At 47.9% G+C, this 26482-nt stretch overlaps 1 protein-coding gene across 6 annotated transcripts in view; it reads left to right on the forward strand.

Annotated features, from left to right (window-relative positions):
• ATP9B (ATPase phospholipid transporting 9B (putative)) overlaps positions 1-26482 on the forward strand; it is a 211259-nt gene that overhangs the window by 129062 nt on the left and 55715 nt on the right. The window lies entirely within an intron of this gene.

Genomic DNA, 26482 nt, shown 5'->3' on the forward strand with positions numbered 1-26482 from the left:
ATGAAAGAACTGCATTTTGAAGACTGTAGAATTACAGTCAATCCATATAGGCTTAAGAAGGCTTTTGGAGAGTTTCAAAAATAACTGTTATTAATATTAACGAATTGCAGTATTTCACAGCCTCCCCAAACAAGGACTAACTGGAAAAGCAAGCCCACGATAAGGTAATTCGATAGCACGGAGGCAAACCACAGAATGGTTCCCAGGACTGTAATTGCGTGGATCTGTGTGCTTGTGTGCGCATGCGTGCGTGCGCGCACACACACACACACACACACACACACACACACTCACTCTCTCCCGCCTTCAGCCGTGCAAGCAGTGTGCTCTGATATTACAGCTGCTAACAATTAAAAGTTGTGCTCTTTCATCTGCAGTGGGAACATAAATAAACTTATAATTTCAGGCAGCAGTAAAGAGGGAAAATGCTCAATGTGGAAAAAAAACAATCCTAATTATAACATCTGGGATACATTGCTGTATCCCAGTATTGCAGCCAATATCTAAACTAGAAAACTTAGATTGTCGTTCAATTAAATGCTCTTAAGCATGCATTTGATTGAGAATTCAGAAAGCAGGTACCATAAATTGAATAGGGCAATCGGCCTCTCTGACCGGCTGAAACGCTGAAATGTTCCCCAACTACGAAAGGCTTGTTAATCCCCCCCACCAAGAGGGGCAATTATTATTAAACGTTTCATTTTCGTTGTAAGGGTTTGTAGACGCCTCATCAGCTTGAAGGAGGTTTCCCCCAATCAGATCCCTCCTGACGGCCAGGCCGTGGCGTTGGGGTAGGCTGGTGCTCAGTGAGGATGTTTCTTCCAAGAATGGAAGCATTTTGGACAGAAAGAAGAAGGAAGGGGGAGTTTTCCTTCCAGTGGAACTCTGTGGTTCCTCGGACAGGCTTCCAGGTGACTGGGTGGGAAGTTCCAAACCACCCCAGCCTTCCCAGCAGAGCGGCGGGAACGTACCGCACAGGGTGGGAGCCGGAGAAGCCTGGCCAAGGAGCAGTGCTCACAGTCCCTCCTGGGGACCTGAGGGCAGCCCCACCCTTCCAAGGGATCGGAATCTGCGTTCCCACTGCTCGAGTGGTTTCCTGGCCCGCTGAGAAGCATCGTGGCCTATTGGATAGAGCATGGGGCTGGGAGTGAGCAGGACCTGGGTTCTAATCCTGGCTCCACACCTGTCTGCTGTGTGACCTTGGGCAGGTCACTTAACTTCTTTGGGTCTTGGTTCCCTCATCTGTAAAATGGGGATTAAGACTGTGAACCCCATGTGGGATGGGGGCCGTGTCCAACCTGATGAACTTGGATCAACCCCAGTGCTTAGAACAGTGCTTGGCCCCTAGTAACAAGTACCATGATTACCATTATTATTATTATTATTATTATGATTACTCGACTGTGGGTCCCTTGGCCGGGGGTCCCCAGCCCTTTAAGTTGGGGGGGCTGGAGGAGTGCACCTACTTTCTCATCCACGGCCCTTGAAGCCACACCTCCTCCTCCTCCTCCTCACACCTGCATAACTGCACCATTACCGGTGTCTCCTCTGGGCACCGACAAAATGCCCCTCACCGTCCCGCCTGCAGCGACCGACCTGCTGCCCCTTCAAGTCCACCAGACCCAGGGATGGCCGACTAATGCCCTTGCCGGTGCAGAGATGGTTGCGTCGGACAGTAGTTGGTACGCAGCCCATGCAGGAGCCCCAGCTGGCCCTCTGTGCCGACTCCCTTCTCGAGACCAGACCATCGGCCAGGAGGGAACTGGGCAACTGCGAGATCAGACCCAGGAATGGTGAGTGGGGACGGTGTCCAGCCCGGAATCGGTCAGGCCTTCCACATGGGCACGGAGAACCGGTCCTCTGTTGTTTCCCCCGCACCCCGGCACTCCCTGGCGGTGGGGACCCCAGAACCCTCAGTGGTCGGGAGGCTCATTTTGGGAGGGTCTCTCCAGTTAGCCCTTGAGATGTGAGAGCCCCACTGCTTCATCTGATTCGATTTAGGTCAAGCCAGGGTGACATTCGCACCCAACTTGCCTTTTTAGTCAAAGGGGCATTAAGTTAAAACAGGGGGATGATAAATTTAACATAAAATTAACTGGTTTTCATTTTCCCTATGTAATTAGCATTGACAACTAATAATTACCTTTTACAGAACATTAAAAATATATCAGGCCTATTTCTGAGGCATACAACCAGAATAAGATATTAATTGTCAGGGGCTTCCCCCCAGGTGCACTCTTCCCCCAGCCAGGAGTCTGTGGCAGGGACAGCGTTTTTTCCCCCGCCCCCAGCACCCCCCCGTTTCAGACAAAGCAACAGAACCCCTGATGGCGGATGTACCAATGTGACCCATTCACACCCCAAGGACTCCGGGTGGCTTGCTTTTAATCCCGCCATCCCATAGTTCTGTTAAATATAGTGCAAATTTGAGTCCAGGTCAGTGAATCTGTTTTATCCCCTTTGTCACGAGGCAGGCCTCCCCTGGGATTAGATAAAAGAGAGGGCTTGGTGGATTTATGCTTCCTAGCATCCTCACCCAGAGAGCAGGAACCCGGCTGGCTCTTCCCAGCCATGTTCTTTAAGAGCTCCGTGTTAGGCCACTGATGGCCACCAGTTAAAGCTCGCCGGACTCCGAAAGAGCAGTTCCTTCCACGTGCACCCTGGTGACCGCCTCATCTCATACCCAGAAGGGCAGTGTGGCTTATTGGGTAGAACACCAGCCTGGGAGTCGGAAGGACGTGGGTTCTAACCCTGGCTCCTTCACATGTCTGCTGTGTGACCTTGGGGAAATTACTCACCTCTCTGAGACTTTAGTTACATCATCTGTAAAATGGTCACAGTCTTTTAGACTGTGAGCCCACTGTCGGGTAGGGACTGTCTCTATTTGTTGCCAATTTGTACTTCCCAAGCTCTTAGTACAGTGCTCTGCACATAGTAAGCGCTCAATAAATACGATTGATGATGATGGGGATTAAGGGTGATGAGCGGATTAAGGGTGTTGAGCCCCATATGGGACAGGGACTCTGTCCAACATAATTAACTTGTATTTAGAACAGTACTTGCATATAGTAAGTGCTTAACAAGTACCGTAATTATAATTATTATTATTATTAATAATAATCATTATAATTAACCTGCTCCTTGCTGCCCAAACTCCCCTCTCTCCATCACTCCCTCCCTTCTCCCTCCCCTCCTCTGTCTCACCCCCATGACATGAAATCCAAGAGAACTTGGAGTTTGGGGGAGGAAAGGGATGAAAAATGGCCAAGGGTGACAATAGAGAGCTCTCTCTTCTTTCCTTCCCCATCTGTCGGAGGGACAGGGCCCAATCCTCACCTCCACCAAGAAGACCCGATATCGGGACTGTGGCCCTGGTCTACATTGTGAATGGTTCCAGAGTGGCACAGATGGGTCCATTGCTAGCAATGATAATTGTGCCAGGTGCTGTACTAAAGCATTGGGGTAGGTACAAGATAATCAGGTGAGAGAGTCCCTGTCCTACATGTAAGCATTTAACAAATGTAAATACCCCAATTATCATTATTATTGCTATTACTATTACTATTATTATTATTATTATTATTATTATTATTATTATATCCTACATGGGGCTCACAGTCTGAGGGAGGGAAAGAGAATGCTCTTTTTTCCTCATGTTACAGAGGGGGAAACTGAGACTCAGAGAAGTTAAGGATTTGTTCAAGATAATCCAACAGGCAAATCATCATCATCAATCGTATTTATTGAGCGCTTACTGTGTGCAGAGCACTGTACTAAGCGCTTGGGAAGTACAAATTGGCAACATATAGAGACAGTCCCTACCCAACAGTGGGCTCACAGTCTAAAAGACTAAATTCTAAAGTCTAAATTCTGGCAAATGCCAGAATTGGGTCTAGAACCCAAGCTGCCTGACTCCCAGCCCCATGTTCTGTCTATTAGGCCGCACTACCGAGGCAAGGGCAAAATCTCCACCTTCGGGGCTCTTCCTTTCCCCACATATTAAACATTAATTTGCATTAAAGAATTATTTTCAGTCTCCCTTTTTTTTTGTAACACTGTGAAAGCCCCACTGTGCCCATTCGGCTCTGGTACGTTGTTGTAGTTGGAATGGTGAGTTCAATGGTGAACTGCTTGGATTCACCCCACCCTGGATGGGGGACCAGGTCGGGCCACACACATGTGGCACTCTAGACAGTCTGAGGAAAGAAGGGTGCCAAGGACTATTCCCTAGGCCTCGACTCAGAGCAGCCAGGAAGCCTCATGTCCCCCAATCAGGGCGTTATAACTGCTGTAATAGGCGCTTGTGAAAGGCACCACAAGATAAGGGCCCTTCAGGTAAATGGAATCAGTAACCCATGAGTAAACTTAGAGAAATTGGATAAATCTCAGAGATTAAATCTGATCACTAATGCCTTCCTAAACATTTCCATATTCATTGAGACATCCTTCTCACAGTACCTTTGATCATGGGGGCGCAGGGGAATATGTAGACCCAAGAAAAATAACTGCCTTTTGCCTATATTCTCCAGGGTTTTTCTCCTGAATTCTTCTTTTCTTAGAATTTGTCTTCCATAGAATACCCAGGCAGCCATTCAGGTATCTTTGGGAACTAGATGATGGGGCAACCCTTTTCAATTATCAGTGGACTTAGGTTGAATTTTAAATTTTTTTTTGATGGTATCAAGCGCTTACTATGTGCCAGGCCCCGTACTAAGCGCTGGGATAGATACAAGCTAATCAGGTTGGACCCAGCCCCTGTCCACATGGGACAGGGACTGTGTCCGAACCGCATATCTGCTGACTTAGCCCTTAGTTCAGTGCCTGGGATGTAGTAAGCGTTTAACAAATACAACAATTATTATCATTACTATTATGTCTCACATGGGGCTCGCACTCTTAATCCCCATTAGACAGATGAGGAAACTGAGGCCCAGAGGAGTTAAGTGGCTTGCCCAGTATCACACAGCAGATAGGACCCAGGTCCTCTGTCTCCCAGGCCCGTGCTCTTTCCACTAGGCCGTACTGCTTCTCTGTTAGGCCATGCTGATTCTCTGCTACCATTTTCTCTTCCAGCCAGTGGATTATGTTTGCGACTTCACTAAGGTGTTTAGGCTGTCCTGAAAATTCAGATCCAGGATTCGTTCTGCTACCATAAGAAGGAGGGTTCTATTACTGAACAACGCAAAGGAATAAATTTCCGAGTACTAGGCATTCCAGAACTACCTAAAAACAGTAGTGTACACGTTCCATTACTTGGAATTAGTATGAAATTGCAAGTGACATTCACTTTACTACCAAATGAGTTCATCATATTTAATGACAATGTAATGAATACTCAAGATATTAAGCATTGGCCATTGATTGTACAAAGCTACACCAATTGCACTGTTATTGAATTCAGCTTTCAGTTTATAAAAGTTGAATGTATATCTCACAGAGCATTATCTCGGTTTCCTCATAGTTATATGTTAGAGAAACAGCGTGGCTCAGTGGGAAAGAGCACGGGCTTTGGAGTCACAGGTCATGGGTTCAAACCCCAGCTCCACCAATTGTCAGCTGGGTGACTTTGGGCAAGTCACTAAACTTCTCTGTGCCCCAGTTACCTCATCTGTAAAATGGGGATTAAGACTGTGTGGGACAACCTGATCACCTTGTAACCTCCCCAGCGCACAAAGTAAGCGCTTAATAAATGCCATCATTATTATTATTATTATTATTATTATATGTCCCAGATTAGCTGAGATATATTGTAATTTGCTCCAGATAGCCTAATCTTGGGGAAGCTTGTTGGGAAATTGAACCCTAGACAAGGATTGACATTTTGATTGTGGAAGAGCCTGGTCCTGGCTAAAGAGCACGGATTCAAGACCACAAAGGAAGCCCTGAAGGACTAGCCACGTTTGTTAGTCTCACTTAGCCTTTGTCGTGCCTCAGTTTCCTCATTTGTCAAGTGAAGATTCTATCCCAGTTATTGTGGGGTTTATGAAGTGCTTACTATGTGCCAGGTACTGTTCTGAGCACTTGGGTAGATACAGTACATGCAGATCATATACAGTCCCTTTCCTACATGGGGCATACAGGGCAAGTAAGAAGGAGAGCAGGTATTGGGTCTCCATTTTACCGATGAAGTAACTGTTCTTTTTCCCCCTTAGACTGAGCTTCACGTGGGACAGGGACTACATCTGACCTGATTGTATTGTTTCCACCCCAGGCCTTAGCACAGTGCTTGTCACGGATTAAGTGCTTAACACATACCACTATTAATAGTATTATGTTCCAGTTCTGTAAGCTTACATTGCATCATGATTAATTACCATAGTTATTGTCACATATTATTATTTTAAGAATTGAAAAGTTGGTTTTCCTTTCCTACCTAAAGGTGGCTTATTTTGGTTTCCCGGCCACATTGCCAGACCATCAGGTCACCTGTGCTTCCTCTGGTGGTGTTTTGCTGAGCCCACTTGAGGAAGCGCTTGCTTGCCTAATGGACATTAGGCAGAATGAGTGGTTCCCGACACCCATTTGGAAATCACATTAAGTTTCTTTGTGACTCTCAGCAAGTCACCTAACCTTGAGCGCCTGTGTTTGTCTAGAAAATGAGGATCAATATGACATTCAGGCTTCTTCCTAAAGGTGGCATAAACCAGCAAAATCATTTGAGCCTGTCAGGCAGAAAGCGCCCATTAGGCACATTAAGCGTTGGCCAGAACCATCTGGACTGTAGTTCTTGTCCCAGGGGCTCCAGCGAGCCCAGGCCCGAATCATCAGCGGCCCCAAAAGAAAGTTGTTAAAATTGGCCATTTATTACTCTGTTGTTTCCCCCAGAATTCCCTGCCCCAACTCCGGCACTTACGCGTTGACACCCCCAACCTCAGCACTTATGTATTTATCAATATATAGATGAGGGGTAGGTACAGAAGTCCCTGCACGGCTTATTTATTCAGCTCTTCATCCACCGAACCCTGGCTATTCCCAGTTGTTTCCTCATTCTCCCTTCTGTCCCCACTGTTCGCAGTATGTTTGCCGCCCCTGCCTGCCCCCCCGCCTGCCAGTAGAGTGTAGACTCCTCAAGGGCAGGGACCGGTTGTGTCTCCCAAGCGCTTAGAACCGTGCGTCACCTACAACAGATGCTCAATCAATGTCACGATGGAAACTTAAGGGTTTGGAGCTGCAGTCGTAACTCGTGCTAGCCCTCAGCCTAATAGCAGGGTGGGCAGGAGGAAAATGTGGGTGGCTTTGAGAGTCGGTAAGGAAGGAGCCAAGGAGAATGTGGGGTGGCTAGGGAGCCAACGTCCAGAACTGGATTCATCGGTCGGGAATGGGGGGGCTCTGTCCAGCCACTTTGGAGGGGCCAGTCAATTCTGGAAGGCACTGATGGCATGTTGCATTGTGAAGCTTATGGTGTCTTGAGGTGTCCCTGAGGATGGACATGGCTGGGGTGCCTCAGCTTCAGTTTCTGGCTCCAAAATGTGGATGGCCCAGAAGCCCAGGAGAAAGGGGGCTCAGTTAACAGCAAGACCGCCTCCCTCCTCCCACCTCTACCCTCTTATTCTCATCACAAGTAAACCTTTCTGCCAGGAAAGGGGTCACCTGGGGGCCTGCAGAGTAATTTGAAATGTGTCCGCAAAGCCACACGTAACTGGTGATGATTGGTTTTTCAGGTCAGAAAAACATTAGTCCATTTAATATCCCGTCCCCAGATTCAGACTGTGGACGACCACCTTAGACCCGCATGCAGGACCTACATATGGCCGGTACCTGCCTCAGATGTTCTGGCCAGGGAGCAGCAGTAGTAGTAATGGTATCGACTGAGCGCTTTCTGAATGCCAGGGACTGTGCTGACCGCCTGGGAAGTTGAGTTACCAACCTGCCTCTATTGCCCCGTGCCTGTTGGAGCTGGGCCTCGGTGTCTGTGAATCCACCCTCCTGTGGTGCGCGAGGGGGGAGCTGCATGAGAGCTAAGCAAGTGAGGCCTCCTCCTCCCCTGCCTCCTCTTGCCAATCCCCCACCTTTCCTGAAGAAGGACCAGAAAGTGGGTTTTTCATTGCTTTCGTGTATCGTTAAAGCTCTGTGAAGAGACTTTCTAAGAACTCTCAGCGGATGGATAGAGCACCCTATGCAGAAGCAATAAACTTCCGACTTGGCCTGGGCGATCTCTGCTCTCTGGGGGCATATGCTTTTGAATGATCCCTCTCCCCACTCATCATCATCATCGTCATCATCAATCGTATTTATTGAGCGCTTACTATGTGCAGAGCACTGTACTAAGCGCTTGGGAAATACAAATTGGCAACATATAGAGACAGTCCCTACCCAACAGTGGGCTCACTCCCAATAGTCTTCCACCGTCCTGTCTCTGGCCCCAGCAAAACGGGAAACCAGAATCGATAATGAAAAGCGCCTAATGAAGCCTCACCGTTCAAAGCGCCCGTACCTGGGCGATTACATGGGATACAATTTAGAGCAGGATTTATTTTGTTTAGCTAGAATATTTAGTCATTCAAGCAACAATTTTCTTAAGTTAAAGTCAACACTTTGTTGTTTTATTGCAATTATAAAAATTGTTTCGTTGCCTTAGGATGCAGCCGCAGTCTGAAACCCACCATCCGGAGAATGGCGTTTTCTTAATGGATCAATTTAATATGTTTTTAATTCCAAACAATATAAAGAAAAATGATTTCTTGCGGGGTTTAATTGAGGCCTAAAATGATGTATTCGTCTCGGGACGGCTGCAGACGACACACGGGTCCCGTCGCGGGGAGCTGGCGGGTGCGCCCGGGCACGTCGGCAGGGGAGCCGGGAGGCTGCAGAAAGAGGTCCTGACCCCCGAAACAGATTCCCTCAGAACTATGTACCTCCCCATTCTTTAATCAGTAATCAATCCTGGGCGGATGGATATCTCTTAAACCTTGGCTTTCCGGATAAAGTTGGACCTGTCAATGGTAAAGGTCATTTATGGATGTTAATTAACCAAGAGGGAAATTAACCCCCTGTGGTTATCTGCTGTTTTCATGCCATTCGCAATGTGCTCACTTTGATGGGCGTAATGCACAGAAGTCGTCTGTAGAAGAGGCACTCTAAAACGTGATTTTTAAACCGTACATCCCAGAATGGGGTAAAAAGGAGAAGAGGATATGCCTGGCTGTAGCGACGTAAAAACTCATTCTTTTAGGGATAGTGTCTAGGGGATCCTGGAAATACCCAGTTGAGCCAGTTCATCGTCAGCTGTGCGTTCCCCAGCTGCCGCAGGCATTGAATTTTGGTCGAGGCAGGCGGGGTCTGAGGATCTTGGCCAGTGGACATGCTCACGGGACCAAGCTCAACTGGAAGTTGCAGGGTCTCGCTCTTTGGGTGGGCGGTGACTCTCTGGAACCGCCGCACCACGGCCCAAGTGCCCACTTGGCCATGCCCAGGAGGAAGAGCTGGGAGAAGTGGTCAGAAGCTGTCAGCGGGTTAAAAAACAAAATTATCTGCAAGGGACTCACTGGGAAGACCAACAGCTTTCTGGGCAGAGCAGGAATCAATCAGTGGTATTTATTGAGTGCTTACTACGCATAGAGCGCTGTAATAAGTGCTAGAGAGAGTACCAAACAACAGAGTTGGTAGACCTATACCCTGCCCTCAAGGAGCAAACAGCCTAGACGGGGAGATAGATGTTAAAATAAATTACAGATCTGTATATAAGTGCTTTGGGGCTGAGGCGGGTGGAATATCAAGATCCAAGCGCATAGATGATGCAGAAAAGAGGGAGTAGGGCAAGTGAGGGCTTGGTTAAGACTTCTTGGAGGTGATGTGATTTTCATAAGGCTCTAAAGGTAGGGAGAGTCGTGATCTGTTGTATGGGAATGGGAAGGAGGTTCCAGACCAGAGGCAGGAGGTGGGTGAGCGGGTTGGCGGTGAGAGAAATGAGAAGAAGGTACAGTGAGTAGGAAGAGTGAAGCGTGCTGGCTGGGTTGTCATAGGAAATCAGACAGGTGAGGTGGGAGGGGGCAAGCTGTTTGACTGCTGGCGGTTTTTGGTCCCTCAGTCTGCATAGGTCCCAGCTCCAGTCTTCGGTGTTTCATTTCATCCATTGATCCTCAGCACCTGCATATGTGCGTGTATTTTATTGCACAGTCCCTTATTGATCACGATTACTACTCTATTTGTAAATATGTTTTTATTTACCTCTCCCATGATTCTGTACTTTCCAAGTCCCTAGTACTGCTGTCAGTTGGCGCTCAGAAGACACCATTACTACTGCCATTTGGAAGGCGGCTGTGATGGTTTGAGGTATTTTTCTTCTTCTTTCCTTTCCCGTTTGCCTCCAACCAACCTGTCCTTTCAGCCAAGCAGCCATCTTTATTGCTTACACGAGTGGGTGCTCCTTATGGGGAGGGGAGCGGGCCTCAGTCTTCTGTTGTACTTTCCTAAATGCCCTCGGCTATTCCCTGACCTTTTGGTCTCCTGCAACTTCCGAAGGCAAGGTGGGTATTTATTCATGGCCAACTGCAGCACTTGGATCCACGGTTGAGCAGTCAGTCATGTTTATTCTGTGTGAATGTTTCGATGTCTGCCACTCCCACTCAGTGGAAGCTCCTTGTAGGGAGAGAATGGGCCTTATGCTTCTGTCATACCATTCCAGACGCTTGGTACAGTGTGTGGCATTCAGTAGGAGTTCAGGGTAGCTGAGCCCAGTTGCAGGATAGCTAATCAAAGAGTGCAGCTGTTCCAGGAGCCTCTCCCAATACACACACACAAAAAAACCACACACACACATGCACTCTCTCTCTCTCACTTGCTCTCCCCTTCCCTCTCCCCCCCTGCCCCGCCGTTCCCACTCAACTCCCCACTGGTTGGGTCCCATCCCTGAAGGAATTCCTGTTTTTCAAACCCACCAGAAGTCTTGGTCCTGAACCTTGAAAATGAACTATAAGACCAGTAACCAGTGCGCATTCAAGCTAAGCACACAGGGTATGGCCCACTTGAAGAACATTTTCCAGCAGCGAAAGGTAACTCAGCCGTGAGCGCTAACTTTAGAACAGTGTTTAGAAAGCCAAGAGTTGCGCATCCTAAAAGATTTGTGTAGGAAGAGTCTGACTGATCTCCTCGGGAATGTGGTGTGCAATTCCACTTTGGTTTGGATTGGAACAGTCAAAGTTGTCCCCGTCTCTCAGTTCTACGGGCCAGCTCTGTGTCCATTTCTCGGGCACCTGGTCACGAGATCTCGCCGTGGAGAACTCAGCCAGACAAGGGGGCTTTAGAGATTGGGTCGGCTCCAGAGGAGACCAGCCCCTTGCTCAACTCCCCAGTCCCGTCCCTTCCAGGATCCTCCCGCTCTGTCCCAGCCTCCATCTCCCCCCAGCCCAGTGCCGTGCAGCAGTACAACTGAGTGATCGCTTCCTCTGGGAGCAAGCGACCTCGAAACCCACTTGGGTCAGCCTCTCGCCCTTTGACCCAGAGCCCGGGCTTCTCCTCTCCCGGCGCACTGCTTCGGTGGCAGAGAACGAGGCATCACCCTGGTTTCCAGTGGTCCGGGCCTCAGCCCCCATGGTGAACCAGAGCACAAAACCGCTGACCGTTTCACCAGAAGGCGACGAATTAATTACCGACTGATTCCAGTTCCGTTTAAGGGACCTTTCCGTCCCGGCAGGCCCTGCTTGCTCTCCGCGGTTAGTACGGGCACTTAATTAAAAAAACTAAAAGCAATCTGAGCTCCTGGAGCCCTGGTAGCGGAGCGGTGCCCATGCCGTTGTCTTCCGGTGGCGGAGGAATTAATTTGTTTCTAAGCGCTTACGAGTTCGCTAGTCGCACACCACAACAGTCTCCTTGTGGAAGGTTTGCTGGATTCCAATGACCCTTAGCGGCCATCTGGTACAAATTCAAAGTCCTTCTGTCATCTGCTGCTAATTGCTGTCACCTGCCCGCCACAGCCCCCTCGTAACAACTTGGATTAGAGCGAGCAAGAGGCACGTTGCCCGGCGGAGTGGATTTTTGTGCCGACTCATTATGTCTTCACCAACGCGGCCTTCCGGGCCAAGGCCCCGCGCTTCCCTTCTTCCCTCCAGACGGATCTCCTTTCGACCCACCCACCTCCTCTTTTCCACTGCCCGAGTAGGTGGACGGGCGCCGGGGAACCCTGGCATTGCCCTAGGCTAGGGGGGTGGGAGGTGGCCACCCCCGCGTTTCACCGAAGACTTCTTTCCATCCCCTCTGTAAGCTGATAAACTCCAGTCAGGGCACTAGCCCGTAGCACCGTATTATATTAATGTATTTTACTTGTAATTTAGAGAACAAGAAGAATCTCCGGATTTGAAGGCTAAACTGTCCCCCGTGGCACTAGCACAGCTGATCATCGTGAACTAGAAAGATGTGTATATCAAATAGTTTACAAAATGAAGCCAGCTGTGTTTCCCTACATACTGTGGCTTCCTGACATGCATCATTAAACCTTATTAGCTACTTCCTTTTACAAAGATTCTTGTAGTCTTGAGCATTGCATATTAACATTTTCTGCCCTTCCAACTGGAAATTATGTGCTTTATTGTAGAGTGTCAACTTGCTCTAGTTTCTGATGCGTTCTAATTGGTACTTTAGAGTATAATCATAGTGAAATACCACTCCGTGCATTTCTTTATTTGGAAATTAATACAGACCTTTTCACTTTATCTGTCAATCTGGGCAACTTTTTGCACAATTCCCAACTGTTGGGATTGCTTACAAACCATTAAGTATGAAATGGTTCATAAAATGTCTCTGTGAGCACAAAGCAGCACAAAAATCGAAAAGTTACTTTAAATGGTGCTAAATGTTGCTGTGGTCCTAATCATAAACCTTTAAAATAGGTGGCGTTAATAATCCAGAGGGTAATTAAGCCAGATTCGGAATCTCTTTATCCAAATTAGCCTGAGCGGCTGAAATTTTCCACAAAGGTGTTAAATTTCACTTTGCTTTTGAAAGAAAAAAATAGTACTCAAAATTGTTTGGGGGACGCGGGGAGGTGGAGCGGGGGGGCGAGGGGAGGTGAAGGCATACTTTTAGGGTTTGGATGCCAGATGAGCTCAGTTCTGTGAGAGCCACGTCTTTGAAGGTATATTTGGCTTTAAGGATGATTTTATGAACAGGAGCTGACTCTTGGTTATCCCGGGAGCTCATTGGGACCATGGGTGGGTGGGGAAGTGGTGCGTAAACCACTGGCTCATATTAAACGCAGGCCCCGTAGAGTGCTCAAACCCCCCTGGACAGCCAGCTTCACATTCTGTCGAGAGAGAAAGCTGTCCTAGGCTGAGTTTTTTGCACTCGAGCGGATGGCGTTTTAGATCTCCATTCTTTTGAAGGATCTTTGAAATTCAATGTGGAAGGCTAGGCCTTATTTCACTTGGTAATTAATAAGACATAGTGGCGGGGCAATTAGGGTTTAAAGGCTGAACCTCCACGTAAATTTTGCCATGTACCTTGTAAAGCTGGCTAATGAATTAGCGTCAGAAGGCCCTATAAGCGATTTTACAAGATATGTGCTGATATGAGCCGGATATCTGGAGAATGGGATTAAGCCCTTAAAGGGTCCATAAATTGCCACATATTTATGCAATAAACCGGGAAGGTCTAAGTAGGCCCGTGACACATCACTCAAAGCCATTATAGCCTTCGGATCAGGTACCGTCTGGATACTGTTAGAGGCTGCCCATCCAAACGCCATGGAGCGGTGTTGATTTTGATGTCAGGCCTGCATTTTGTCAAAGCGTTAAACGGTGGGCTGGTCGACCTGGGGGCAGGCGGTGCAGCAGCACCCTAGCAAGATACTTTGCCGCTAATTTCACTAGTGTTTGCAGACTTTCCCCCCGTCTCGAGCCCCAGTGATGAAAGATGGCAGCCACAAGAGCCCGGTGTCTCCAGGTAAGAAATTTGGAGCCAGGTCTCTTGGGAGACTGCATGCAGTCCAAAAACTGCAGCGGTTCAGAAAAATCTTCGTGATCGTTGTCAAATCCCAATAAGCCCTTCTCCGGCTAGCCAAGGCCAGAGAGGACGAGAAGGACCTGAAAATGACCCCAGTCCTGAAATCGGTTGAGGTCACCAAGTGATGAAGATGATGATGGCGATTATGGTATTTGTTAAGTGCTTACATGTGGCAAGCACTGTTCTAAGCTCTGGGGAAAATACAAGTTAATCAGTGGGGGGAAAGTCCCTGTCCCACATGGGACTCATAGTCTAAGTAGGAGGGAGGAGGATTTAATCCCCATTTTACAGATGAAGTAACAGGCACAGGGAAGTGAAGTGACTTGTCCAAGGTCACCTGCAGACCCATAGCAGAGCTGAGATTAGAATCCAGGTCCTCTGGCTTCCAGACCCTTGCTCTTTCCACTAGGCCAACGTGCTGCTCCGATTCTGTTGTACTGCACTCTCCCAAGCACTTAGTACAGTGGTCGTGGGTTCAAATCCCAGCTCCGCCAGTTGTCAGCTGTGTGACTTTGGGCAAGTCACTTAACTTCTCTGGGCCTCAGTTACCTTATCTGTAAAATGGGGGTTGACTGTGAGCCCCATGTGGGGCAACCTGCTCACCTTGTATCCTCCCCAGCACTTAGAACAGTGCTTTGCACATAGTAAGTGCTTAACAAATGCCATTATTATTATTATTACAGTGCTCTATACATAGCGCTCAATAGGACTGATCAGTTGATTGGCTTACCTGCCACTTGGGTCTTCTGGGCGGGATTGTGGATCCCACAGCTGCCCATTAGGCAGATCCTTGATGGTGAAATGGAAGGGCCCTGCGGCGGCGGGGGCGGGGAGGGGGGGACGTGTGTGTGTGTTGAGAAGAACCCCTATTTGCCAGCCTCTTCTCACCGTGTGTAGAAGTATTATATTCAGTCCCTGATAGAACAGTTGCCCAGCCATGGAGCCGTCTGTCAGTGGGGAGCAGGTCTCTGCCTCCATCCTCCCCTCACCACCTCCCAACCATCAGTAGGGTCCCCACTCTGCTCTGGCCCTCCTTCCCTGCCTGCATTATGACCCTGGCCAGCTGTTTCCTGCCCAGGGCTGCCAGTCTCCAGCTCCCCGCCCACCGTCCCACTGCCAGCTTCTGTCCCCAACCCCCCAGAAGCCCTGCAGCTTGACGCTGTATCATTAGGCCACCAGCAGTGGGGCCACCGAGTCTTCTGTCAGTAGGCCAGGACTACGGCCACATTGCAACATCAAAGACCAGGGGATAGGAGGCAGGAAATTGTTTTGAGGATTTTCCTTTTTGGATTAAAGCTGGCCCAGTCAGCAGGAAACGAGTCTGTTTTCGTCAGATGTCCCCCACCCCGCCGTCCCCCGCCCCCCCCCAACTCCAGTGGGGGTGCGGCAGTGGCGTGTTACAGCCCCCCATCAAGTTCCAACTTGCTTTCCAGATGGTCACTCTGGCTCTCCCTCTGTCCTCCAGCCGCTCCCCCCCATCAGTCGTCATCATCGATCGTATTTATTGAGCACTTACTGTGTGCAGAGCACTGTACTAAGTGCTTGGGAAGTACAAATTGGCAACCTATAGAGACAGTCCCTACCCAACAGTGGGCTCACAGTCTAAAAGGGGGAGACAAAACCAAACATACTAACAAAATTGCCCACCAGGTCCAAGTCCCCGAATGGACATCCCTGACTAGGTCCTCAGGGCTATGCGGTGTCCCGGATCCAGCCACTTCTGGTGAGTGCACCCTCCACCCCTCCCACTCCCCCCTTCTTTTCCTCTTCCCCTCATTCTTGTCAAACCCCATGCGCAGGGTGGCGAACCCCTGTTTCATTCCCCTCAGTAGGGCTTGGGAGACAGCTCACGGACACGGGGAATTTCTGACCTCTGCTACTGCATAGGAAGCCATGACCTGGTAGCTCAGTAATTTCTAAGGTGTGGGTTGTTTGGAACATTTAAGGTTTAATCACATCAGCAGCCTGTGTCCCTTGAAATAAAGCCACCTTATTCCTAGTACTTGATGCTCCGGTTCACGTCGAGTACGGTTTTCCGGGAAAGTTCCCAAGCCTAGCCACCTCTGAATCCATTTAGAACTCCCGCATTGTGAGGAAAACCATTAGCGAGCCCGTTCAACTCGTGGATTTGAAGACCAGTAGGCTGATCCTAATAGCACAGTTAGGTGGAGTAGGGTTCCTGGGAATTGGGGTCACTGATGGAGCCTCAAATATTTTCCCGGGAGAGCGCTCTTTCTCACAGGTAATGAAGGTACCTTTTGATTGACTAGTCCCGCTGCCATTTTTCCGGCGAGGGCCTTGTCAAGTTTTCAGATTCTCCCGGCTCTGTACAGCCCCATGCTTTCTAGCCCAAACCAACCCTCTCCCTAACGATCTCACAGTCAGGCCCTTCACGTGACAAGACTCCGGCCCAGCCGACTCTCAGCGGGCGGCGAAGGTGCGAGGCGAACGCCAAGTACTGAGGAAGTTCAAGCCATTCATAAAAAATCTACCTCAATAAATAAAAAATTACAAAAATAAATGTTGCGCATTTCACGAGGTGAAATCGAACACCGAGTGCTTGACCCCAAGATGTCCCTTCTCTGAGGTTTCTGATGTCAGAGGAGAGCTGCGGTTATTGAAGTAATTATTCTCAATTGGTGGGTGGTCTTGGGAAAGCCATTTAAAATGGATAGCTTCCTAGGAAGAAAGCGAAAATGGAGAGCCCCTAAAGATTTTGAGACATTAGCCCTCGCTCTTTAAACATGTATTGATGAACTCCTGGATTGGTGGGTCAAAAGCAGGCAGACTTCGTAATTTGTTATACTGTACTCTCCCAAGTGCTTAGTACAGTGCTCTGCACATAGTAAGCGCTCAATAAATACAATTGATTGATTGATTGATTGGGACTGGAGTCTTGGGAAGGTTCCAAAGGGCGCGGACAGTGGGTTTGCCACAACGTTTTTATTCAAGAAGTAGGTTGGTGTTTCTTTTTTATTTCTTCACCTACCATCAGCCCATGAAGGGATAAAAGAGAAGCAGCGTCGCTCAGTGGAAAGAGCCCGGGCTTTGGAGTCAGAGGTCGTGGGTTCAAATCCCGACTCCGCCACTTGTCAGCTGTGTGACTTTGGGCAAGTCACTTAATTTCTCTTGTGCGTCAGTTGCCTCATCTGGAAAATGGGGATGAAGACTGCGAGCCCTCCGTGGGACAACCTGATCACCTTGTAACCTCCCCAGCGCTTAGAACAGTGCTTTGCGTGTAGTAAGCGCTTAATAAATGCCATCATTATTCTTTAGAGAAGCAGCGTGGCTCAGTGGAAAGAGCCCGGGCTTTGGAGTCAGAGGTCGTGGGTTCAAATTCCGGCTCTGCCAGTAGCCAGCTGTGTGACTTTGGGCAAGTCACTTAACTTCTCTGGGCCTCAGTTACCTCATCTGTAAAATGGGGATTAAGACTGTGAGCCCCCCGTGGGGCAACCTGATCACCTTGTAACCTCCCCCAGCGCTTAGAACAGTGCTTTGCACATAGTAAGCGCTTAATAAATGCTATCATTATTATTATAAAACGCCGCGTCAAGTTCCACCTGACGTGGTGAAACTCTTCTTTGCAAAATGAGGAGAGATGTTAGCCTGCGGGGCAAGGATCCTGATTCCATGCTGCTCCCTGACTGTGTTGCCGACTTGTACTTCCCCAAGCGCTTAGTACAGTGCTCTGCACACAGTAAGCGCTCAGTAAATACGATTGATTGATTGTAGTAAATACTACATATCTATTCTATTTATTTTATACATATCTATTCTATTTATTTTATTACATATCTATTCTATTTATTTTATTTTGTTAGTATGTTTGGTTTGGTTCTGTCTTCCCCTTTTAGACTGTGAGCCCACTGTTGGGTAAGGACTGTCTCTCTATGTTGCCAATTTGTACTTCCCAAGCGCTTAGTACAGTGCTCTGCACATAGTAAGCGCTCAATAAATACGATTGATGATGATGATTGATTGATTGATTGATTGACTCAAGACACCGGTTGCCAATTTTCAGAAAGAAGAGTTGAGATATACCGATCTTGAGCGCCCTCTGCTGGCCTCGATGTAGAATGGCACCCAAGTCAACCCCCAGAAACCGTTTCTCCCTTCGCCTTTCAGCCCCTGAGTTTAATCAATCAATCAGTCATCAATCAATCAATCAATCGTATTTATTGAGCGCTTACTGTGTGCAGAGCACTGTACTAAGCGCTTGGGAAGGACAAGCTGGCAACATCTAGAGACGATCCCTACCCAACAGCGGGCTCACAGTCTAGAAGGGGGAGACAGACAATAAAACCAAACAGATTAACAAAATAAAAGAAATAGAATAGATATGTACAAGTAAAATAAATAAATAAGTAGAGTAATAAATCCGTACAAATATATAAACAGGTTCTGTGGGGAGGGGAAGGAGGTAAGGCGGCTGGGGGTGGTGGAGAGGGGGAGGAGGGGGCTCAGTCTGGGAAGGCCTGCGCTTAGAGCAGTGCTTTGCACATAGTAAGCGCTTAATAAACGCCATTATTATTATTATTAAGTGGAAAGAGCCCGGGCTTTGGAGTCAGAGGTCATGGGTTTGAATCCCGGCTCCACCACATGTCTGCTGTGTGACCTTGGGCAAGTCACTTAACTTCTCTGAGCCTCAGTTACCTCATCTGTTTAAGCCTCTGGCCGATTCAGCCCCAAAATGTTGAGATGAAAACGGGGAGGAAACTCCTGCCCTAACATGAACCCATATGAAATGCCTCAAGAACAGAAAGATCCGTGGCATTTGGGAAGTGGCTAAAGGGATGGAAAGGGTGATTCAAAATAGAGAATGTAACTTTTCTTTCCATGCAGAGAAAGCCTTCCCAGACTGAGCCCCCTCCTTCCTCTCCCCCTCCCCACCCCCTTACCTCCTTTCCCTCCCCACAGCACCTGTATATATGTTTGTACATATTTATTACTCTATTTTACTTGTACATATTTATGTATTTTATTTTGTTAATATGTTTTGTTTTGTTGTCTGTCTCCCCCTTCTAGACTGTGAGCCTGCTGTTGGGTAGGGACCGTCTCTAGATGTTGCCAACTTGTACTTCCCAAGCGCTTAGTACAGTGCTCTGCACACAGTGAGCGCTCAATAAATACGATTGAATGAATGAATGAATGAATGAAAGCCAAAATGACCTTCTTCACAATGAAGGCATTTAGTAAAGGGAGCCCAGTTCGTATTTTTGGTGTAACGAGTAAACTCTGTTGTAAATGTAATAAACCCAGCATAGAGTTTCAGTAGAAAAGAAAAGTAAAATGGTACGAAGTAGATTTCAAAAGCCAAAAGTCACTTTTCTGTTCAGGGAAATGAGCAGAAGGTTTTGATGTCAGTGGAAAAGTGGTTTTTAGAACTGTTCGGGATTCTTGTCTACGACCCAGCTACATAAGGGTGAATGAAGTTGCTTGAATTTAAATACGAACCGCTCTAGCTTAAAAAGGCAAAGTGATTCAGAGAAAAGGACAAAGTTCCTGAAAATTGCCAGTTTCTCTTAACAGTGACAGATTTTTGTTTTAAAGAAGGGCAAAGTCAATCTGCTTTTGAAAGCTGATAATTTCCGTTTTGGACTAAAAGGTTTCTGTTATTTTAAAAAAAACTTTGTCAAAAGGAGAGGCTTTTTAATAGTCAAAGTGATCAGTCGTTTGCCACGAATGAATGTTTGCCCGTTTTTCACCATCAGTATTACAGGTCAGATGATAAATCTGCATATCGGTTCCACCCGAGAAATCTGTTTCTTGGGGAAATAGCCAGCTCCTTCAAGTTGGCACACCCCGACAAACCACTTGAGTATGTTTGCTCATTCGGGTTTTCAGGCAACTGAACGGCCTGTCAAAACAGATCTCGGTGGACACAATCTAGCGGGTCACCCAGTAATAGCTGCGGCTAGAGAACAAGACCGCGTGGGAGGCGGACTAAGGCATTCTGCATCCAGAAGTCCCGAAGGAATGGCTTTTTCATTTGCTCTGGAGGGCAGGGCTCCGCAGGCATTTCGCCAGGTGCCAGTCGGAGGCCTGGCATCCTGTAGTTGGGCTGGAAATTGCCGAGTTGACCATGCCGAGCTGAAGGGCCACTCAGGCACGGGACGGTTTCCAAGGTCCAGGAACACCCGGCACCTTTAACCTAGCATTGAATTCTTTGGGGAAAAAGGACCGCCTCCGGGAAGGGTCGCCCATGAAAAATGGGATCCTGATGACTGAGAGGAATTGACCCATTGGCCTCAGTGACCCAGATATTCCAAGTGAAAGAATTTTTGACACCACTCTGGGGGCCCCAGTGATCAGGTGAATTTCCTTCTGAGTATCCGAGCCGAGGGCTCATCATCAGAGGATTTTGTTTTTATCGTCAGGGCCGTCTGATTTGGACCCGTCGAGGGGAAAAGAAGTGAAACGGTACTTTACGCAGGATCCTAATCACGCAGCTCTTGGGAATTTTTTGCGAAAAGCCGATTGAGTATAAAAGAGAGTGTCAGATTTCCCTGTCTATTTCCCTGCTCATTTGTTGGCTGTTAATTGTCCTGCCTTCTGTTTCGTGTCTTAGATTTGTAATTAACCTGTTTGTGCAGGAAATTTCATGAATCTGTTTTAGTACTTTTCTAAGAATATTTTTGGAGCGCTTTGTGGAAGTACTACTTTGGTCAGGTGTGGACGGCAGTATACTCAAATGCTGTAGGTGGGGAGGAATAAAAGAAAAAACTTCCAACCGACATAGTGTAGAACAGCTGACCGACTGAACATACTTCATTCATTACTCGGGAGACAGTGGACCATGAAGGCATATGTTAAGAAAACTTTAAGCTGGTGTTGTGGAACTATAGATTTAGAGATTTTTTTAAAAAATGATTAAGGTGATAGATTGTAACATTAAGAATTGTCGCTCTAATACTTATTTAGGGAGCTTTTAAAACACAGATTATTGAGCCAATAGGTTCTAATGGCCGCAAGAAACCCTTCTTATTTCACAGATCATTGACGCGATAAACGATAATGGCTCAGACATGTCTACAGTATGTGGCTGGTTGGCGTGTCCTGGCCAACACTTAAACCGGGGCAATTCGTTTCCCCAAACTTTGGTGGAAGAAAACGCTGAATGGCATTCGCTTTTCTGAAATGAACCCTTGGTTTTGACTACCGTGCAGTCGAGAGAAAGAGGTTAGGGTGGCTGTGGGGTTTTGGTGTGTGGCCTCTTAATCTTTTCCTGATAGGATACAGTTCATTTCTAGGGGACCCTCCCCTTCGCCCCCCACCCCCACCCCATCCTCCTCACTGAGTTGATGGTTTTATACAGATTTGCAGGCTCAGCTAAACTTTTAGCATTTAGTTACAATTTGCTAACGATGTGGTAATGAGAAGGACCAGATTAAATGGTGGGACCACGAAAGAATCTTCCTAAAGAAGTGGGGATCCTGGATGGCCCAGTCGGTGGAAAGGAACCTTTGGCAAACCAGCTGTGTGATATAGCCTGAAGCTATTTTTTTTTTTAATCTCTGTAGGCGCTGCTTCGGTTGCAGAGGAGAGAGAAGCAAAATAGGCCAAAGGGAAACTAAGCTTAGTCTTCAAGAATTTAAATTCAGATTTGAGAAGATTGTCCTTGAGCATTTCACTCTCCCAGTTTAGCATCTAGATCCTCTTGCTGTGGGCATGACTTTATTTTTTTTAACAGAACATTGAAAGTATTTTCATAACAACTAGATGGAAAAAATCCAGATGTGATGTTGTTTGAATGGCAGTAGGGATGTGTGAGCTGCCTTGTGAATCCTGCTCTCTTCCTTTATCGGCGACTTAATTAATCCATTGAATTACCCAGAGTTTTTGAAACCTGAACAGGACGATGGTGATTTTAACTCGGAAGTTATCAGTGTGGCACTCAGTTACAAGGATAAGAAGGCTTTTCTCATTCATTCATTCATCGATTCATTCATTCATTCATTCAAAAAAAACCCCGACAGATATTTTCTTGTTTAAGCAGAATACCGTACTTACCCTTTATTGTTGGTATAAACCATTATTTTACTGAGAACCATTAGCTATTTAAAACTTGGTACATAAATTAAAGAGGAGCTAAATGGATTTGTGATTGTTGCCATTAGTAGCATTTTAGATTATACAGGCAATTATTGTGTTCATTATCCTAGAACAGCCCCTTTGCAAAACTGTTGTGGTTGTCTTAGACATTATGCACAAATTTTCCCTTGGAGATTAAAATTTCCAGTGGCGTATTTAATTTTGTTATCACAGTTGCTTCAAACAGAACAAATATTATGACAAGGAGAAGAAAATTTGCTTTTCAACTATGGGAAATTACAATAAACGTTGAAAAGGACTCGGCAAGCGAGCCGAATTCACCTTTTCCCGACGCAGTCCTCATTACTTGGACTGGTTCAGAACATCTGACGAGCGAAAGCGCCCTGCAGAAAAAGCCAAGGGCACGTTCTCCCGAGTGCCGGCTCGGAGTGGCAAGCCACGGCGGCAACGCGGCCGCAATTCCTAAGATCCCTTTCGTGACGGTGTGCGCACCTCCAATGGTTAACTGAGTTCTCTTCAAAATGGCGGGGGCGGGAGGGAGGGGAGGGGGGGAGCTTTACTTTCCAGAAGCCAGCCAGAATGATGAATGTTCCTCAGATTAATTGCAGAAAACTACTCTGGGTGTCTAAAGAAATCAAGTGTAAAACGATTAACTCCGGCGTTTTAGGTATTCCGTCCCCTCTGCAAGTTTGGAAGAACGGCACAGGCACCTTGTCCTTTGTGTCTCCTCCTGTGAGGACGGTGTGCTTTTCAAGTCGACTTCCCCCGGGGAGCGTGATTGAGAGTCAACCCAGGCCAGGACTTCCACCGCGGTCTGACTGTCACATTAGCGTCCGGGAAGATTACCGGGGGCGGCGGGGGCGGCCAGAGCCAGGTATCTGAAAGAATGAGAAGGCACCGTCCACCGCCGAAAAGATATCGCCTCCCCGGAAGGAAAGAAACAAAAATCCATTTTCCTCGTCTGTTGTCTGCAGATCCCCCCAGCCCGCATTTTTGTCGGTTTCCAAACTGTTATATTCACCAGTTAGGCAATTGGCCGCATCTGTCTTCATCAATTAGAAAGGTATTAATGCTTTGAATTATCTGCATATCAATGCGCAGGGGACGCCATTTAATGTTTCCGCCCAGTACGGGGCATTTTTTCAAAGGAAACTTTGTATTCGTTTCTGACTGTTTTTGTCTCGGCTCTTCCAGTCTTTCACCGCTGCGATGCGGACCGGGGAGGGGGGAAGAAAAGTGTGAGGTAGAGGTTATGCATTTGGCAAGACCAGGGATTCTTTATTTTATTACAAAAAAAGACCAACTCCAGAAGGCCAGATTAAATCATTCCTTTCACTTTTTAATGGGATTTGGATGAATAGAGTAAAATATGCACTTTGCATTCATTGATAGCATCTTTAGGTTGAGGTAATTGAGTCTTTTTTCCCTGACTGAATGAATAATGACTTCATCTGATCCTCAGCGAGGCCTGAAACTTAGACCGCCTTTGTCAACGCAAAAAGATCTGGGCTTTGAAACATGCTCTACTTCCCTGGCTTAATTTTTCTTCATTTTAATCCAGAAACCTATTTTTCTCAATAATTCAAGCATAAACTATGTAGCAGTTGAAACAGCGGAAATTGCAAGATATTTGTCCCGGTTGCGCTGCTTTTTAAACGCAGCTGATAAATCAGAGGCGCTCTGGTCTTCAGCTGCCCGGTTCTCAAGGGAAGGGGCAGCCCATAGGCAAGCCAGAATGCCGGAATTTTTCACAACTGTTTAAATGTGGCTCGGGATCCGGGGGAATGGGAGTTTCCGCCGGGGTGCCGGGCCCGGCCCGGGGACGATGGGGAGGAGTGGGGAGGTTCCCGTCGGCGCCGTTTTCCCACGCAATTCGCCTGGCTCAAAGACGACCCGAGGCTCGGGGCTCTTCTCCCGGGCCAAGGGGAGTCCGGGCCTGGCCCCCAGCCCGCGTTTCCCTCGGAGACGGAACGGTTCAGTTTCTGGGCTCAAAAAATTCCGCCGACGGAAACGGAGGCCAAGAACAGGTCCCTTCCACCGGTGGAAAGGGTAGGCTCCCCTCCTGGGTGTGAAATGCAAAATGAGCGGGCAGGCCGGCCAGCGGAAGTTGTTGCGGGCCCTCTGATTTAGCCATTGTTCACCGTTGCTGTGAGTGGAAGATGCTTTGTGACACCATGTGTGACGGGATGGGAAGGAGGCAGATGGGAATGGATTTGGGGAGCAGCCTGCCTCTTGGGAGGGGTCAGGGACCTAAGCTGCCAGCTTTCCCCCATCGGGCCCTAGTTCAGCTAATCAAGAGGTCCCGGGCTCGTGTGTCTGATGTGGTTCACAGGCAAACCTGGGCTAGGCAGTCCAGGGGACCTGCAGTAGCTGCCTTTCTCAGGCTCAGAGTTAAACAATGTTCTTGAGAGTGGTTATTAAGCGCTAAGTACCGAACACTGCGCTCAGCACTGGAGGAGACCTAAGAGAATCAGATAGGATGTAAAACACTGTGGCCTAGTGGATAAAACATGGGCCCGGGACTCAGAGGACCTGGGTTCTAATCCCGGATCCACCGCATGTCTGCTGTGTGACCTTGGGCAGGTCACTTCACTTCTCTGGACTTCAGTTACCTCAACTGTAAAATGGGGAATAAATACCTGTTCTCTACTTAGACTGTGAGCCCTGTGCAGGGCAGGGGCTGTGTCCAACCTAATTAATGGGTACTTATTCCAGTGCTTAGTACAGCGTTTGATACATAGTAAGGGCTTGACATATACTATATAGATCTGTACATATCTAGATTTAGATACAGATATATATATATATATATATATATATATATATAAAAGCATAAAAATATGGGACACAACCCCTGTCCCACCCGGGGCTCCCAATCTAGGAGACAAAGTTAGGAGTCTCCGAGTCTTAAAGACTTTCAGAGTCACTGACCATCCGACAGGGAGGGCCGAAGTCTCCCGTGTTTATCTGAATCTACGTCGAGGCTCAACCCAGTGCCTAGCCCCTGGGTAGCATGTAACAGATATCATCACCAGAAGGGCCAGGAGGGGTTGGGACGGCACCTCCCACCAGGGCTCCTTCCTGCCCACATTGCCAGAGTGTTGCTTTGCCGGGTTTCAAGAGGGCCCCCTCTAGGTCCTGGAAGCTTGGTCATTGCAGCCCACATCAGGGTGCTTTGAGGGCGGAGGGGACAACCCTAGCCTCAGGCCTGTGTTTTGGGTCTCGAAGTCTTACGTGCAGCCCCCAACCTGAAAGGTCCCAGTCCTCTAGGCTAGCTTCAGGACCCAAAGATTCAGACTCATTTCCTCTTCTCCCCCCCTCCTTCTGCATCACCCTTGCACTTGGATTTCCCCCCTTTATTCACCCCTCCCTCACCCCCACAGCACTTAAGTACATATCTATAATTTATTTATGTTAATATCTGTTTCCCCCTCTAGACTGTAAGCATGTTGTGGACAGGGAAGGTGTCTACCAACTCTGTTATGTTGTACTCTCCCAAGCACACAGTAAATGCTCAGTAAATACCATTGATTGAATGACTCTGCCCAGGAAGGGTGAGAGTTTCCCATCAGCCCACGGGCTGCCCCTTCTGCCCTCCTCAATCAATCAATAGTATTTATTGAGCGCTTACTGTGTGCAGAGCACTGTACTAAGCGCTTGGGAAGTCCAAGTTGGCAACATATAGAGACAGTCCCTACCCAACAGTGGGCTCACAGTCTAAAAGGGGGAGACAGAGAACAAAACCAAACATACTAACAAAATAAAATAAATAGAATAGATATGTACAAGTAAAATAAATAAATAAATAGAGTAATAAATATGTACAAACATATATACCTATATACAGGTGCTGTGGGGAAGCACCTCCCATCTGGGATCAAGCTACCAGCCCATCTCCCACCCCAAAGCATTTTCCCTGTAGAGGAGTAGAAGACACACAGATTGGAGGAGGAGAAGGGACTACACAACTTGCCTACAATGCAGATGGGTGTGACTTCAGTGGGACGATCAGGGGACCACCAGTGGCATCCTGGAAAGGGGACACCAGCCCCCTCCGGGCAGCCCACCAGATGGGGAGTCATGGTCCTTTCTGGTTTCTGCGGGTGCTCAGCATGAGAAGACAGCACACCCCAGGAGAAGCCCGGTCTGGACAGCAGGGCCAAGGCTGGCCTCAGGGTGGGAGGGTCCAGCAGAGTTAGTTGACATGATTCCCTGCCCTTAAGGGCCTTCCAGTCTAGCAGAAAAGTGCCCAGTACCATGTCCCGTCCACATTCTACCCACAGTTTACCCAGGTTAGGTGATCCAAGGGAAGTCTGTGCATATCCCGGCAGGCACAGGTTCCAGGCTGAAAGGAGCAAAAGTCTCTGTTGCCAACTTGTACTTCCCAAGCGCTTAGTACAGTGCTCTGCACACAGTAAGCGCTCAATAAATACGATTGATGATGATGATGATGGTGGCTGGCACCCAGTGCACTCATCCCTAGCCTTCCAGACCT

Source organism: Tachyglossus aculeatus, chromosome X2 (genome assembly GCF_015852505.1).
Source record: "Tachyglossus aculeatus isolate mTacAcu1 chromosome X2, mTacAcu1.pri, whole genome shotgun sequence".
Classification (NCBI taxonomy): Eukaryota; Metazoa; Chordata; class Mammalia; order Monotremata; family Tachyglossidae; genus Tachyglossus; species Tachyglossus aculeatus.